The sequence below is a fragment of the Camelus dromedarius genome, chromosome 8 (genome assembly GCF_036321535.1).
Source record: "Camelus dromedarius isolate mCamDro1 chromosome 8, mCamDro1.pat, whole genome shotgun sequence".
NCBI lineage: Eukaryota > Metazoa > Chordata > Mammalia > Artiodactyla > Camelidae > Camelus > Camelus dromedarius.
The window spans coordinates 34,086,176-34,101,664 of NC_087443.1; the positions used below are offsets into that span (position 1 = coordinate 34,086,176).

The window sequence follows — 15,489 nt, forward strand, 5'->3', positions numbered from 1 at the left end:
CCATTAATCTCACCACCCAGAGATAACACTGTTACCATTTGGTAGATACTATATCTCCACCTTTATCTATACACACATACACACCCCTCACACACACAAACATATACATACATATGTGAAGAGAGAGAGAGAGAAATCACTCTATACTTTTTCCTTGTAATCTCCTTTATACACTTAACACATTATGAACATCTTTTGGTGCCAATGAAATATAGATCTATTTCATCATTTTAATTGCTACATATATTCTGAGTAGTCAGGTATAGTATCACAATATATTTAACCCAAAATCCCCAGTTGGATATTTAAGTTGTGTACAATTTTTGCCCTTTATAAATAAAACTAAGATGAACACTTTTATACGTATCTTATACATACATATTTTTAAATTATTTCTTTAGGAAGATGTCCTAGAAGTGGAATTGTTAGGTTAGAAGGTACGTACTTTTCAAGGGTTTTTGATATATACTGCGAAAGTGTCATACAGGTGCTTACTGGAGCCTGTGGGCTGCCCATCCTGCACTGGGGTGAGGGGGAGACGTAGGAGGAGGGCAGCCTGTGGACAGAGGTTAGAGATAAGGCCAATCTAGCATGGATCCCACCCTCCAAGGGGTTGTCAGCCAGGATTCCATCCGGGGAAAGGAGTTGTTGAACAGGCAGGTAGGGAACATCACGGGCTTGGAAAGTGAGTACTGGGAGCAGCATTGAAGTCAGAGTAGAAAAGGAGAAAATCTTCAAGGGAGATGAAGTCAGAGAAGACTTCCCAGAGAGGGTGACATTTTTGCCAGCCTTGAAAGGTGAGAAGGATGTGACTATTCAGCAGGAGTATTCCAGGCAGGGCAGAGGGCTGGGGAAGAAGTAGCCTACCCTATTAGGGGAGATGGGAGATGGAGGCAGCCAGAGCCTGCCCTCAGCTTTGGCAACCCTCCCCCACCATGTTAGTTGAGTCTTCAGGAGGGCAGAACCTTGCCCCACAGCCAGACCTAAACTTACAACAAGGGATGCTGCCCACACTTAGCTTTGTGAACTTGAGCAACTCACTGAAACTCTCTGCCCCTCTTTTCCCATCTGCAGATGGGGATGATAGTTACATCACCCTCACACAATGGCTGCGGGACTAAAGGAGATGCATGGGGTAGGCCTTTGTAAATTGTGACTAGTCTAAGAGATTTATCATTTAAAAGTAGAAGTTGCTTTCTGTGTTCTGTTCTAAAAGCTACAGTATATCATATTTCCATGCTCTCATTTCTAGACTATTTTGTCTAACTGTAGGACATGGGGACCCAATAGCTTAGTGGAGAACTCCTAGGAGCAGCTCCCTGAGGCCCAAAGAAGGGAAGGAAAATGGACAATTATTGAGAGCCTACCAAGTGCTGCCACTCCACGCCCATGCTCCTTCTGTCACTGCACATTTACAACATCTCTAAGAGGCAGGAGTTATTATTTGCCCCAGTTGATAGGTGAAGAAACTGAGGCTCAGAGCATTCAGTAATTTGCCTCATGGGCAGCTAGGATTCAACTCCAAGTCTATGTGACCTTCCCATAGCTCTTGAGCTTTCCCCGGGCCAGGGTGTCACCCTTCCCTGGGATTACTTCTCAGCATCACTTAGGATAGGAGCCCTTTGGATTACAACTAGGGTCTGCAGGGCTGGGGAGTGTGGGATCTGGGGCCATGGAGATGGCAGGCAGGGACTCCCATAGGCTCCCCACCCCCTAACACTACCACTAGCCTCCTCAGCATGGGGCAGCCAGCTGGTGACCCGACCTTGTGCCTCTGACAATGATTTAACCACATTGGTGGGGGGCTGGGAGGGATCTGTAAAGCTGTCAGTGGGGGAGGGGCTTTAACTCCAGCCTCTTGGCTCAGCCACTAGTTGGAGGTGGGAAGAAAAGGACTTAGGGAGCGGTCTGGACCTTCTCCTTCTGCTTGTGTTTCCTGCACTGGGGTCCACTGTGGACACTGGGACTCACGGAGCCCATGAAGTTCTGTGCCTTTTTGCACTCTGAGTCCAGATCCCTTAGTTAACCTCAGGCAGCTCCGAAATACTGCCACTCCTCTCCCCTGTCCTATCTGGGCAGAGTCAAACTGGCCACAGAATATTTGTTGGAAAAACAAATGAATAAATATGAACAGACTGGAGTATATAGAGACGTGCTTATAGCAGGACATAGGATACATAGGCATGTGAATGTGGAAGATGACAAGCAAGTAATATGAGATGTGGTGAGGGAGAGGCACAGGAATCTTTAAGCAGGGAGATTTCTATGCTACAGGGGTTCTCTTTGTGGGAGAAAGACTGAGCAGTGCCACTTGTTAGGAGTCTCCTTCAATAGTTGGTATGAGATGCTGGAGACAGGAAACGCGGGAGTGTGCTGACATAAGAGGACTTTAAGACCTTGGTGACTGGATGTTGCGGTATTATGACAATGTGATGTGGAGGAGGTTTTGGTCATTAAGGGGGATGAAAGGTATCAGGACAGAGATGGATCAATAAGGACCCAGGAGTTTCCACTTTGGGAGCCTGGGACAAAAAATTTCATGGTGGAAAGAAAGTCTGGAGGAAGACGAGTTTAGTCGATGGTCTCTTGTGATTTTGAGTCAAGACATTCAGGTGGGTATGTCTTAGAGGCCAGGGGATTTGTCAGGGATGGAAATAAGTTTGGGAGTCGTCAGGGAAGAGAAAATATTAAAACAATGAGATTGGTTATAGATGAGAAGGGTAAGGAATGAACCCTAGGTACATTCAACTCATGGGACCAACCCTGCCAAATTACAGTATTCTAGTAGTCTATAGACTATGTGGAATATATATATATATATTTTAAATGTATATATACACATCTACATAGGCACATGCACAAACAAACAAACACACACACACACACACACACACACACAAAACCCTGGCAGCAGAGGTCCAGATTGGACATCTTCCTAGATGCACATAGAATGCTCAGAGAATTAGGAAGAGGCCAGGGAGACAGTACAGTCCTAGAAGCCAAAAAAGACTGAGTATAAAATGGTAGGGCTTTCAACAGGGTCAAATGCCATAGGAGGTGAAAAATAGGGACTAGAAATGGGTAGATGGCAAGGAAATACAAGGTGAGCTTTGCTACTGATTAGCTAGTGTTCTTAAGCCAGACCTCATGACCTCCTAGAGTAGTAGAGACGGTTCAAGGAGTTGAGCCCTCTGAAATGCCTGGCACTGTGAGGAGTAAATGCTTAGGGACTACTTTATTGCTTATGATTATTCTCTTTTCACCTTCTCTAAGCTTCCTTGACTGCTTCAGCCTATGCAGACCACCCCCATCTTGGACCTCCCCCTCTGCCTCCCTCCACAAGTATCTAACTGGAGAACCCTGCCCAAGACTTGGGTTGTCCCTGGGTCTCTAGATCAGACTTGCATTCCCTAATCTGTCCTAAGGCATTCTGAGAGCAGGGATAGCCTGCAGGAGCAGGAGGGAGCAGCAAGTAGCAAAGGCCAGGGTGCTCCCAGATTGGTCAGTAGTGCATGGGTGGGGCTTAATCTGAGCCACGCCCCCAACAAGCACTGTCCCATTCCCAGTTTGCTTTAATTTCACCAGGGTTTGGGGTGGGGTGGGGATGAGGAGTGGAAGCTAGTGTTGTCCCAGCCTTGGGCCCAAACACCCCTGGGACCAAAGATCCCCACAAAAGCCTCCATTTGACAGAGGAAGCAGGCAATAGCCCCAGTCTGGAAAGGTCATTGGCAGAAGCATCTCTAAAATCTTAATTCCTCCAAAGCTCACAAGTCCCTGTGCCTGGGAAGACTACCTGTCACTCCTGGGCAGGAGAGTTCAATTAGCTCCGATGGGGAGAGAGGGGACAGGGAAGGAGCCATAAAGGGGCACACCGTGTGGCCTCAGGAAAGGCAGACTTTTGAACGCTGATTTGCCCTGGCTGGGTGGGAGGAAGCAGCTGCTAATTTCCTCTAGCAGGGGGTCTGCGGCCCTTCATCCCAAGTCCAAAGAGGAGGGAAAGTGGAAGCCTGGACTTTCTTGTTGCTCTGGGTCCACCATCATCTTTCACTGCCCCCAGGCCCCTCATACCTCCTGGGACCCCACAGAGCACAGAAAGCAGGTCTGTCCAATAATACAATAGATCCCTGCTTTGCCCCTATTTCTTACTAAGAAGTTGGGCAACCAAGGGTAAGGGCAGCCAGGTAGAAGCCGCCACCCCCAACCACCCCAGGGCCAGGGCTGGGAGGGCCTCAAGGCACAGGCTTTCAGCTGTTTGAACCGCTGAGGGAGCTAAGTGTTCCTTTCTAATCCTCTTAATTCTCCTGGATTAGGCATAGGAGAAATCAGGGTTTGTTGCAAACGTTTGCTATCAACGCCCCTTTCCACTCCCACCCACCCACCCCTAGGTTATCTCAGCTTCCAGGTCTAAAGTCCTTGGCCATCCCAATACTTGGCTGAGGTTTAACAACATTGGGCTATTGAATCATATTTTGTTTAAGAATTAACTTCTACTTTTTCTATTTGCACTTAGGACATAAACTTTTCTCTTTAAATCTAATTTTAAATAATACACTCTAAATAAATTTAAAGAAAAAGGATGAATAGTTTAGGTGGATGTGTGCAATAAATTCCTGAGTCTGGGAATCCCTGGTCTGATGGGCCAGAGAGTGGGGTTCAGAGGGGCTGGGGCTTCTCCTGCACCACCCACGTGGCTCGAACGAAGGAGGCCTGGCTGCCCAGAGCCTCCAGGGACCTGAAGCTTCCCAGGCAGACCCTCTAGCAGAAAGGAATGAATTAAGACCCCCAGTACGACCTCTCCTGCCTCCGGGCCTACCCCTCATGCCCCCTAGAGCTTTGTTTCTCCTGGCTTGGGTGGGAGCCTACAGACACACACACACACACACACACACACTCACACACACACACAAACACACCCTCTCCCTTCCCTCTCCCCATTTTCCCCTCCCCTTCTCTCCCTAGGCCGTGAGGCCCCTACAGAGCCTCTTTGTAAAGTAATTGGATTTCTCCCCTTTTAGTTTGCAATGAAAATGTCATCTATTCCGGGCCACCGCCCGGGAGGGGCTGAGCGCCCATTCAGCGAGGCAGCTCAGAGCTGTGAAGCTATTCAGGACCCCCAGCCTCCAGCTGGGCAGCTGCAGTCCCCTGACAATGCACCTCTTCGCCTCCACCCCACCAGTGTGCCCAACTCAGGAATGTCCCCGACAGGGCCAGGGCTGGGGTCTGGATTCTGAAGCTCCAAGATCACCACCCAACCCCAGCAAGCAGGCACTGGTGGAATTTGATTTTAAGAGTATTCTTGCACCCTATGGGGGGAAGTTCCGTGAGTTCAAAGGCTTTAGGGCACTTGTAAAGCAGACTGAGAGAGACTGCAAAGGGCAGATGCTGGGACAGAAGGATAGATACCTTGACTTTCCCCAGGAGATTACTGAATGTGGTGGAACCAACCAAACCAGAAGCCATGGTAGAGCCTTGGAGCTACCCAGTCTTAGCTAGAACCACAGTGACTGAGTGCTTTCTGTGCGCCAGGCTGTCCCGACCCTCTACGTGGACGCTTGGCTTCCGTGGAATCTCACACTCCTGTGATTGGGGTAATGTCACATCCTGAGAGGCATAGAGAAGTTAAGGGGTGGGTCCAAGAACCCTACAGCTGGTAAGTGAGGGAGTCAGGATTCACACCCAGGCAGTTTGGCTCCACACCCTGTGGCCAAAACACCTTGACAGCTTTGAAACTGCTACTCCTCTGTCAGCTCTTTACCTGTCAAAGGGACCACCATCTAACTCTCAGAAAAGCCAGGGTTCTGGAATTCATCCTTACCTCCCACTTCCTTCTACGTACATCCAACCATCAGTGAGCCTATCAAGCTGCCTGTCAGTACCTTTCGAATGCATTCTTGTTATGGACTGAATATTTGTGTCCCTCTGAAATTCATACAGTGAAGCTCTAACCCCCAACGTGATGGTATTAGGAGCCGGGGTCTTTGGGAGGTAATCAAGTTTGGATGGGGTCAAAGGGTGAGCCCCCATGATGAGATTAGTGCCCTTTTAAGAAAAGGGACACCAGAGCTTCCTCTCTCAGCCGTCTAAAGACACAGGGAAAAGGGGGCCATCTGCAGGCCAGGAGGAGGTTTCCCACCAGAACTAGGCCATGCTGAGTATCTTAAATATGTCACTCCATTTTCTTCCGTCATAAAGATTTGCTGTCTAAAAATCTGCCAGTAATCTAATTTTCTTTCCCTTCTAACTCACTTAATTTTTTTTTTTTTTGCCTAGATGACCAGAGAAATTTTTTTTCTTTTAAGTCCAGTAATTTTCTTAGAATATATTTCAGTTGATATTCTCAGATTTGGGTTGATATTCTCAGATTTGTGGTGTGCTCTGTCTGATACATAGTTTCCAATCTTCTTTATTTCAAGAAAGATTTCTTGAATAATAGTTTTTAAGTTTTCTGTACCCTTATTTTGGTTTTCTTCTTCAGGGATGTGTTGGATCTTCTTTTTCTCTCTTCAATATTTGTCACTTCTGTTTCTCTTAACACATCTATTGTGTTTATTCACTATGTTTCTTCTGTTGTAGTCTTAATTTATGAAGTGATGCTTTTTCTTTTATCTCTAATTCTTTCCTGGAATTCTGCCACCACATTTCAGATTTTTCTAATTCTAATTTGTTACTCTTTCATGTTTTATATCAATTTCTTAATGTATTTTTTAATCACCTTGAGATAATAGGTTACAGTTTTACACTTTTTGGTATAGGTTTGTCTCTCTGCTATGTTTTTATTGATGTAGCAATAGTATTCTGCTCCTTATTCCCTTTTTTCTTTTTTTCTTATAATAAATTCGAGTAAGATTTGACCTCAATATTTCTTTTTTTTTTTTCTGTTGAAGTACAGTTAGTTACAATGTGTCAACTTCAGGTGTACAGCATGTTTCAGTCATACATATACATACATATATTTGTTTTCATATTCTTTTTCATTATATGACCTCAGTATTTCTTGATAGTTTATTTTTATGTGAACTTAGTTTTCCTGAACCTTAAGAAGAAAGCGTGGTTCAAGATATTTTTTATTACTACATAAATCTCTCTTCTGTCATTTTTATATAGTGGTAAAAATATGGTGGGTTGCTTACTCAGATTTCCTAGCTCTGCTCCCCTCGCCCCATTTTCATCTGGATCAGCTCTTTACTTCACCTCTGTTGTTTGTGTCCTGAATAGTTTTTATTCCACTTCAAGCCTTTATCATGTCTAGTGACTGTCTTTGCATTCCTGTGTTATAATTGTCATTAGGGATCACTATGGAATTTATCAATAGTATTTTTAACAATTATTGATTAAATTATGCAATCATTGTCTTTTAAATTACTCTTCATTTATTTTGATAGATTTCCTAATTTTAAATTTTGTATACTCAGAATTTTTGCATGTATAATCTCAAGTGAAATTAGCCTATAGTTATTTGGTACCATATTCATAAATTTTTGTTATTAAGATCATGCTTGCTTATAATGTGGATTGGAGGGGCTTTCAATATTTGTCAATAATCTGGAATAGTTTGAATAACAGGAAGTTTCAGTTCTTTAAAATTTGGTTGGAACTCAACATTTCTTCTTCCTACTGGGCTCACACTAAATGACATTTCTCAGCCTCTCTTGTCTTTAGGGTAATATGTGACTAAGTTCTGGCTAATGGAATGTGGCAGACCCCCTTCTAGTTCTGGGCCAGAAAAACCTCCAATTTTCCATCTTCCTTACACCATCTTCTTTTGCAGTGACCTCACAAGCTATCTGTTGAAGACGGTGGAGACACAGGTTGGAAGAAACATGGATTCTTGAATTACCACTGGGAAACAGCCAACAACCAATGAGGAACACCTGTTTTGGTCTCTATGTGAGTAAAAGATAAACTTCTGTTGTGTTAAGCCCCTGAGATTTAAGAAGGCAAGTTACAGCAGCTAGTAATGCCTTATTAATGCTGTAATCAACTGTAAAAATCATCTAGACCTGATGCATTTCTAAGTCACAGCTTTTTTAACAGCTTTATTGAGATACAATTCACATACCATGTAAGTCATCCATTTAAAGTGGTTCAATGTTTTTTAGTACATTTACAAACATGTGGAACCATCATGACAGTCAGTTTAAAACATTTTTGACACCTCAAAAGAAACACCCTTAGCTATCAGCACCTAACTCAAGTACCCCACCCCTAATCCTACACAACCACTTATCTATTCTCTATCTCTGTAGATTTTCCTATTCTAGACATTCCATATTAATCAAATCACATAATTGTGTGGTCTTCTGGGACTGGTTTCTTTCACTTAACGTAATGTTTTAAAGGTTTATCCATGTTGTCGCATGTATCAGAATTTCATTACTTTTTATGGCCAAATAACATTCTATTGTATGGATATAACATGTTTTGTTTATCCATTCATCTATCGACGGACATTCGGGTTGTTTCCACCTGTTGGCTATTATAAATAATGTTGCCATAAATATTCATGTACAAGTTTTTGTGCAGACATCTGTTTTCACTTCTTTTGGGTATATACCTAGGAGTAGAATTGCTGGTTGTATGGTAACTCTATGTTTAATCATTTGAGGAAATGCCAAACTGTTTTCCAAAGTGACTGTGCCATTTTACATTCCCAGAAGCAGTGTAAAAGGGCATCAGTTTCTCCATATCCTCACTAACACTTGCTATTAATCTAACTTTTTTACTCTAGCCATCCTAGTGGGTGTAAAGTGGCCTCTCGCTGGTGTTTCGATTTGCATTTCCCTGATGACTAAGGACATAGAGCGTCTTTTCATATGTCTGTTGGCCGTTTGTATGTCTTCCTTGGAGAAATGTCTGCTCAGAGTCTTAGCCCGTTTTTAAACTGGGTTATTTATCTTTCCATTATTGAGTCGTACTAAGTCACAGACTTTTCATCACATTTTAATCTTGCGTATGGTTATGAGTCTATCCAAGTTTTCTTTTCTTTTTGGATGAGTTTTGGTAGTTTATATTCTTCTGAAAAATCATTCATTCCTCTGTTTTTTTTTTTTTAATGTATTGCCATATAGTTGCACATCATGTTCATTTATAAGTCTTTTCATCTCTTTCATATCTGTGGTTATATCATGTTTCTTGTTCTAAATGTTGCACATTTTAGCTTCTCGTCTACTGACCCCATCGTATGCAGGCTTGTCAGAGGTTAACTCTTTCATCTTTTATAAAAGCTGAAGTTTGGTTTTATTAACCTTTTAAAAATCATTTTTCCACACATTTATTTCAACTTTTGACTTTTTAGAAATTCCCTACGCTGTCCTTCTATTTTATTTCCTTTATTGTTTTTTATCTTAGTTTAAGAGTTAGCTAAAGAGTTTTAAATGTATCTGGTAAGTTTTATATAATTTGTTTCCCTTTTGCTAATAATTTTAAATTTCAGTTTATATTTCTTCTTTGACTCAGTGGTTTTTAAAAGTGTTTATTATTTTTTCAGTTAGTTATAATCTTTTTAAAATTATCTTTTCACCATTCAATTACAATCCCAATGAATTCAGATAAGTGAATATGGCCTATCAGCACTCTACCTTTTGAAATTTATTAAGGTTATCTTTTGACCAAGCAACTTCACAAATTTTTGTTAGTGTTTCATATAGTTGTATAAGACAAAAGAATGTGAAATGCATGGATATGTACATATAAGATACATTTATAGATATAAGATGCATCTATACATCTTATTATTTTAATTATTCAAATCCTCTACTTCCTTGCCTATTTTTGTCTACTGAATTGTCAAATTCTGAAAGCTTTATATTTCACATGATTGTGGGGTTTCTTCTTTTAGTTCTTTATTTTTAAGTTCTGTTTGTATTTTTTGGAAGTTTTTACTGCTGTGTAGTTTGGCAAATAAAGGTTTATGATTGTTTTATTTTCTTCATGAGGAAGGAATTTTTCTTCTAGAAATGGGTCTTGGATCTGATCTATTGACACAATGTAACTAAATCTCCTAATACTGAACCATCAAGTGAAGCCATCCTGATTTTATTAATTTGTGGATAACCTTTCTTTTCTGTTTATATTCTTAGAGAATTCTTTATCTCTTGCACTTAAAATATCCACCAGGCTGTGAATCTACTTCTTACATTTTTGCCTAGTGCAGAGTAAATTCTGAGTCTACCCATGAGCCCTGTCCCCTCTTCTTTTGATAAGTTAAAAAGTACATAAAGGTGACCTCAAATAGCCAATACAATCTTGAAAAAGAAGAACAAAGTTCAAGGACTCACACTTCTTCATTTAAAAACTTACTACAAAGCCACAGTAATCAAAACAGTGTAGTGCTAACAGGAGGACAGATATATAGACCAATGCAATAAAGTAGAGAACCTAGAAAAACCCACATGTACATGGTCAACAGATTTTCCACAAAGATGCAAGACCATTTGGTAAGGAAAGGACAGTCTTTCAACAATTTATTTTGGGAAAACTGGATATCCACCTGCAAAAGAAAATCCCTCACACCATATACAAAAATAAATTCAAAACGGTTTAAATACTTAAATATAAGACATGACACCATAAAACTCCTAGGAGAGAACATAGGCAAAACATTCTCGGACATAAATCATAGCGATGTTTTCTTAGATCAGTCTCCCAAGGCAAAAAAGCAAAAATAAACAAATGGGACCTAACCAAACTTAAAAGCTTTTGCATAGCAAAGGAAACCATCAATAAAATAAAAAACAACGACACACAGAATGAGAGAAAATATTTGCAAATGATGCGGCCATCAAGGGGTTAATATCCAAAATATACGAATAGCTCATACAATTCAATATCAAAGAAACCAAACAACCCAATAAAAAAAATGGGCAAAAGACCTAAATAGACATTCTCCAAAGAAAACATACAGATGGCCAACAGGCATATGTAAAGATGTTCAACATCACTAATTATTAGAAATGCAATCACAAATCACAATGAGGTATCATCTCACACTTGTCAGAAAGGCCATCCTCAAAAAGTCTACAAATAATAAATGCTGGCAATGGTGTGGAGAAACGAGAACCCTCCTACACTGTTGGTGGGAATGTAAATTGGTGCAGCCACTATGGAAAACAGTATGGAGGCTCCTTAAAAAACTAAAAATAGAGCCACCATATCATCCAGCTATCCCACTCCTAGGCATATATCCAGTAAAGATAAAAATTCTAATTTGAAAAGATACATGCACCCCAGTGTTCACAGCAGCACTATTTACAATAGCCAAGACATGGAAACAACCCAAGTGCCCATCAACAGACGATAGGCTTGAGAAGATGTGTACACAATGGAATACTATTCAGCCACAAAAAGAATGAAATATTGCCACTTCCAGCAACATGGATGGACTTAGAGAATATCATACTAAGTGAAGTAAGTAAGACAGAGAAAGACAAATATTATATATCACTTATATGTGGAATCTAAAAAAAATACAAATGACTCTATATACAAAACAGAAGCAGACTTGCAGACAGAAAAACTTACGGTTACCAAAGGGGAAAGGGGGGTTGAGGGATAAATTAGGAGTATGGAATTAACAGATACAAACTACTATACATAAAACAGATAAGCAACAAGGATTTACTGTATAACACAGTATCTTGTAATAACCTATAATGGAAAATAATCTGAAAACAAAAATCTGAGTCACTTTGATATACACCTGAAACTAACACAATATTGTAAATCAACTGAAAAAAAAATACAGAGAGCTACTGAGAATAACGTAAATTTTCATCTGTGGATATCCCAAATGGACAAATACTCACATTTGAACATTTTGTTTCTAATTTTTAAAGAAAATAAATAAGCTGTACAGGTAATGTCGAATTCTACTGTCTCCAGCCCCATTTCCCCTGTCCCTCTACAGAGGCTTATGAATTTGATATATCTCCATCCATTCCTCATTTCTATACTTTTACTTCTTATATAGATATCCACAAGCAATACCTCATTTTAAAATCAATACTATGTATCATTATACAGCTAGCTTTCCCATTCAACATTGCATTCTTGAGCTTTGATACATAGAGCTTTGGTTCCTTCATTTAAACTGCTGTATAATATTCCACTAAAAGAACAGACCACCAGGTAGCAACTCTATTTTGGCAAATACTTAGAAGGCTTCCAATTTTTCACTATTATAAACAGTGCTGCAATGGACATCCTTGTCACCGTTCTTAGGACACCTACGTGAGTGTCTAGCGCTCACCCGTGTGCCATGGGTGGGCAACAGGCAGCTGAGATTCTGGTCCCGAAGCCTAGGGACTGGGTGCCTCCTCTCTTTACCCTGGGAACTCATAAATATTATCACTTTCTCTATAAGCACTGGAGAAAATGAAAGAAGTGCCAGAACTGAACATTTTAAACTTTATTCTGTCTTTTTCTTTTTTTCAATCAAGAGTTTACTTCTCTCACAAATTATTGCCTGTTTCCTTTAGTGTGTGTGTGTGTGCACACATACATGTGTTTGTGTTTGTGTGTCTGGTGGCAGGCAGAGAATGATTGTCCCTCAGGTTAGGTTTCTATGGCCCTTGTCCCTGTGTGTTCTCATATTGCTCTGTCCTTACCCTTTTCCTCTGCATGGTGGGAATGCTTCTCCATCTGGTCCCTTGTACCTCTCACTGGGTTTTTGCACTTTCAGATCTATTATTTATTGCATCCAATACAAACTATAATTCAGCTCCTGTATTTTTTGTTTACCACTGTCTCTTCCCATAAATTGCCCTTATTTACTAGAAGCTATTTTCTCGTATACCTTATACAGAGCCTAAAGTACAAATACTAATTTTTGCCAGTAAAATCCATTGCTGAGGAAGGTTATACTCTGAGTCATGTATTCATTTGACATATTTACTGAGCACCGGCCTGTGTCTTCTGAGGTGCTAGAGCTACAGGGATTATGAGATGCAGCCCCTGCCCTGTGTCCTATCCCCTTGGCTGCACCTTTTTTCATAGGCCCATTTTTTTCTCCTGGTGACTCCTCCTCTAATGAAGAGTTCTTTCTATGGGCCTTTGCTGTATGCATAGATTGCTCCAGCTCCCACTCAGAATCCCCAGCCCCAGGTGGAATTTTCCTCACAGATCTAAGGTGGGAGATACTGCGGTATGTGGTACACATACCCTGGCCCTGGCCAATATTCTCCATGTGCTGGTTCCCCTTCTGGGTGTGACACCCTGTTCTAGTTCTCCAGGCAACATGAGCCAGGAGCCTTTGGGTGGCTCTTCTCAGTGGAGCTGGTTTCTGAGACCCACCTTTGCTGCCCCCAGGATCCAGACAATTCTAAAGGGACCTTCACTGCCAGAGGCTCCCCAGTGTCACCCAAGTCAGCATCACGAGGACAGCTAAGGCCTGTCATAAAAAATCCAATCAGGAAGCCAAGCCCCAACAGCCCCTCAGTAACAGTGTCTTAGCCTGGGTCCTTGTTAGAAGCTGCTACAAGGTCTGCCTCAAGCACAGACTTAAGTTTCTCAAGTCAACACTGACATTTTTCTATTTGCAGTGATTTCAGAGGATTTTTCTCTGGATATTGCACAGGGGAGACCTGTTCATTTTGGCAGATGGAGGAAAGGATAGAGGAGCAGGGAGAGCGAGGGGCTGGCGCAGCCATGACAGGGTGACAGGTGGCATTAAAGGGCATCCTCACATCTGGCATGGCCAGCCCCTGAGGCATCACAGCTGGAAACCCTTAGATGCTCCTCTGGAGAGGAGGGGAGAGAGGCCTTTAGGCCGACAAAGATTTGACCAGGGTGACAGCCTGTACAGCAGAGCAACACGCCGAGTCTGGCGCTCTGGGGTTTGCACGAGGGGTACAAGGGACTCCCTGAGTCCCGGCGGCTTGGCCCAGCACAGTTGCTACATGCGCCAGGCCACTGCCTTCCCTAAGCCAGCACTTGCTTACTTACTACAACCACGCACCCAGCACCGCGATCTATGAGCTGCGGAGACCGCAGGGCACGAAGCAAGCAAAATCCTGCCTGTCAGCTGGGGAGTCTGAGAAGAGCAAAACAAATCGGTAGCATAGACAATACACTCAGGGGCCACTCTTACAATTGTTGCTTGTCAGTACGCCTGCTCAGCGCGCGGGGCAGGGGCTTGGGGCGGGGCTGGCTGCGGCGTCCTCAACTCTTGTGCGTGCGTGTGTGCGTGGTCCCCCGGCTGCGCACAGTGGCCCTCCCGGCCGGGGTGTTTATTCCCCTTTCACAGACGAAGAAACTGCCCTCCAGAGCCCGGCTGCCGCCCTGCCTGTCTCATTCCCGCACGTAAGTCCCCGCCAACTTCCCAGCCTCATTCTAGGCCCTTCTGTGGCTGTCCTCAGGCCGAGGCCTCCCTCTAGTGGTCGCATTATGCCCGGGGCTGAAGTTGTGCGGGCTGAGCAGGGCGGGGGACTTCACCTGGGGTCCCGTTTGGGGTGAATGAGGAGGAGGCACTGGACCAACAGGTGATCCTGCGGGATGCGGGCAGAGCGCTTCAAATCCTGGTTCTTCCCTCCATTCTACTCACGGACCTAAGCCCCAGTTTCCTCACCCGCAAAACGGGAATAAAGCATGTGCCTCGCTGCTGTGACGACTAAATGGGATGAAGAGAATGTGCTAAGCACGGTGCACACCCCCTCCCCACACACACACCACAGAGCCACCTAAGAATGGTCAGTAATAGTAACCTATTGTTAGTATCCAGTCTCTGTTTCCCATTTAACGGCTATTTATTGAGTGCCTACTACATGCAGGTACCTATAGTATTTTAGACTCACTCACCTTGTGGCCGCTCCTTAGGGTATGGGGTGAAGGGCACACTCCAGCTGCCGCCACGGCGCCGCCCCGGGCTCTGGGGGTGGGGTGGAGTTTGCGTACTAGGCTCCAAGCCGTGAGCCAGCAGCGCCACCCAGTGGCGATATACAGCCGCGCCAGGAGACGTGCTTTCTGCCTTCGTGCACTTCTCAGGACTGCATATCAGGCTCCCTCCAAGGGCTCAGACTCAGGGAGCCAGGACCCCGTGCCAGAGCCATCGGCCCCATAATATTACTGGGCTCTCCCCAGGCTCCAGGAGGGTGGTATGCAGGGCAGGGGCTTGGAGGGGGCCAGGCTTTGCGGTTGCTGGTGGATCCTCTTGGCATACAACTTGCCAAACTAGGCTAACCTCAGTTTTCCTCATCTGCAAAATAAGCAATCATAAAAACCAGTCCTTCTACACAGAATTGAAGTCAGGCTCGAAGGAATGGGGAGCGGAGAATGTGGAAAAGTTGAGAGTTCGCTGTTTTCTGGTGAGATGAGAGGTCGAACCATGTGAACTAAGAGTGAACTGGTTAAGTCCAGGGACCGGCTGACTGGAGTGAGGGTCAGGGGTGAGGCTGGAATGGTAGATAGGACCTCAAATGCCAGGCTAGCACGTAGGGAGCAAGAGCCCTGGAGTCAGACATGTTTTCAAATCCCGGCAGTACCACTTACTAGATG

The 15,489-nt window shown here is 43.4% G+C and overlaps 1 protein-coding gene across 4 annotated transcripts in view; it reads right to left on the bottom strand.

Annotated features, from left to right (window-relative positions):
- The window catches only part of FAM241B (family with sequence similarity 241 member B), a 230,744-nt gene extending 215,851 nt beyond the window's left edge, over positions 1-14,893 (bottom strand). For 3 of the 4 annotated variants that reach the window (XR_010381934.1, XR_010381932.1, XR_010381931.1), the window contains exon 1: positions 14,794-14,892. The gene's annotated coding sequence lies outside the window, so the exon portion shown is untranslated. Of the gene's footprint in view, positions 1-14,793 lie in introns of all 4 variants that reach the window. The other variant, XM_064488106.1, reaches the window with a different exon arrangement.
- Between the last annotated feature and the right edge of the window lie 596 nt (positions 14,894-15,489).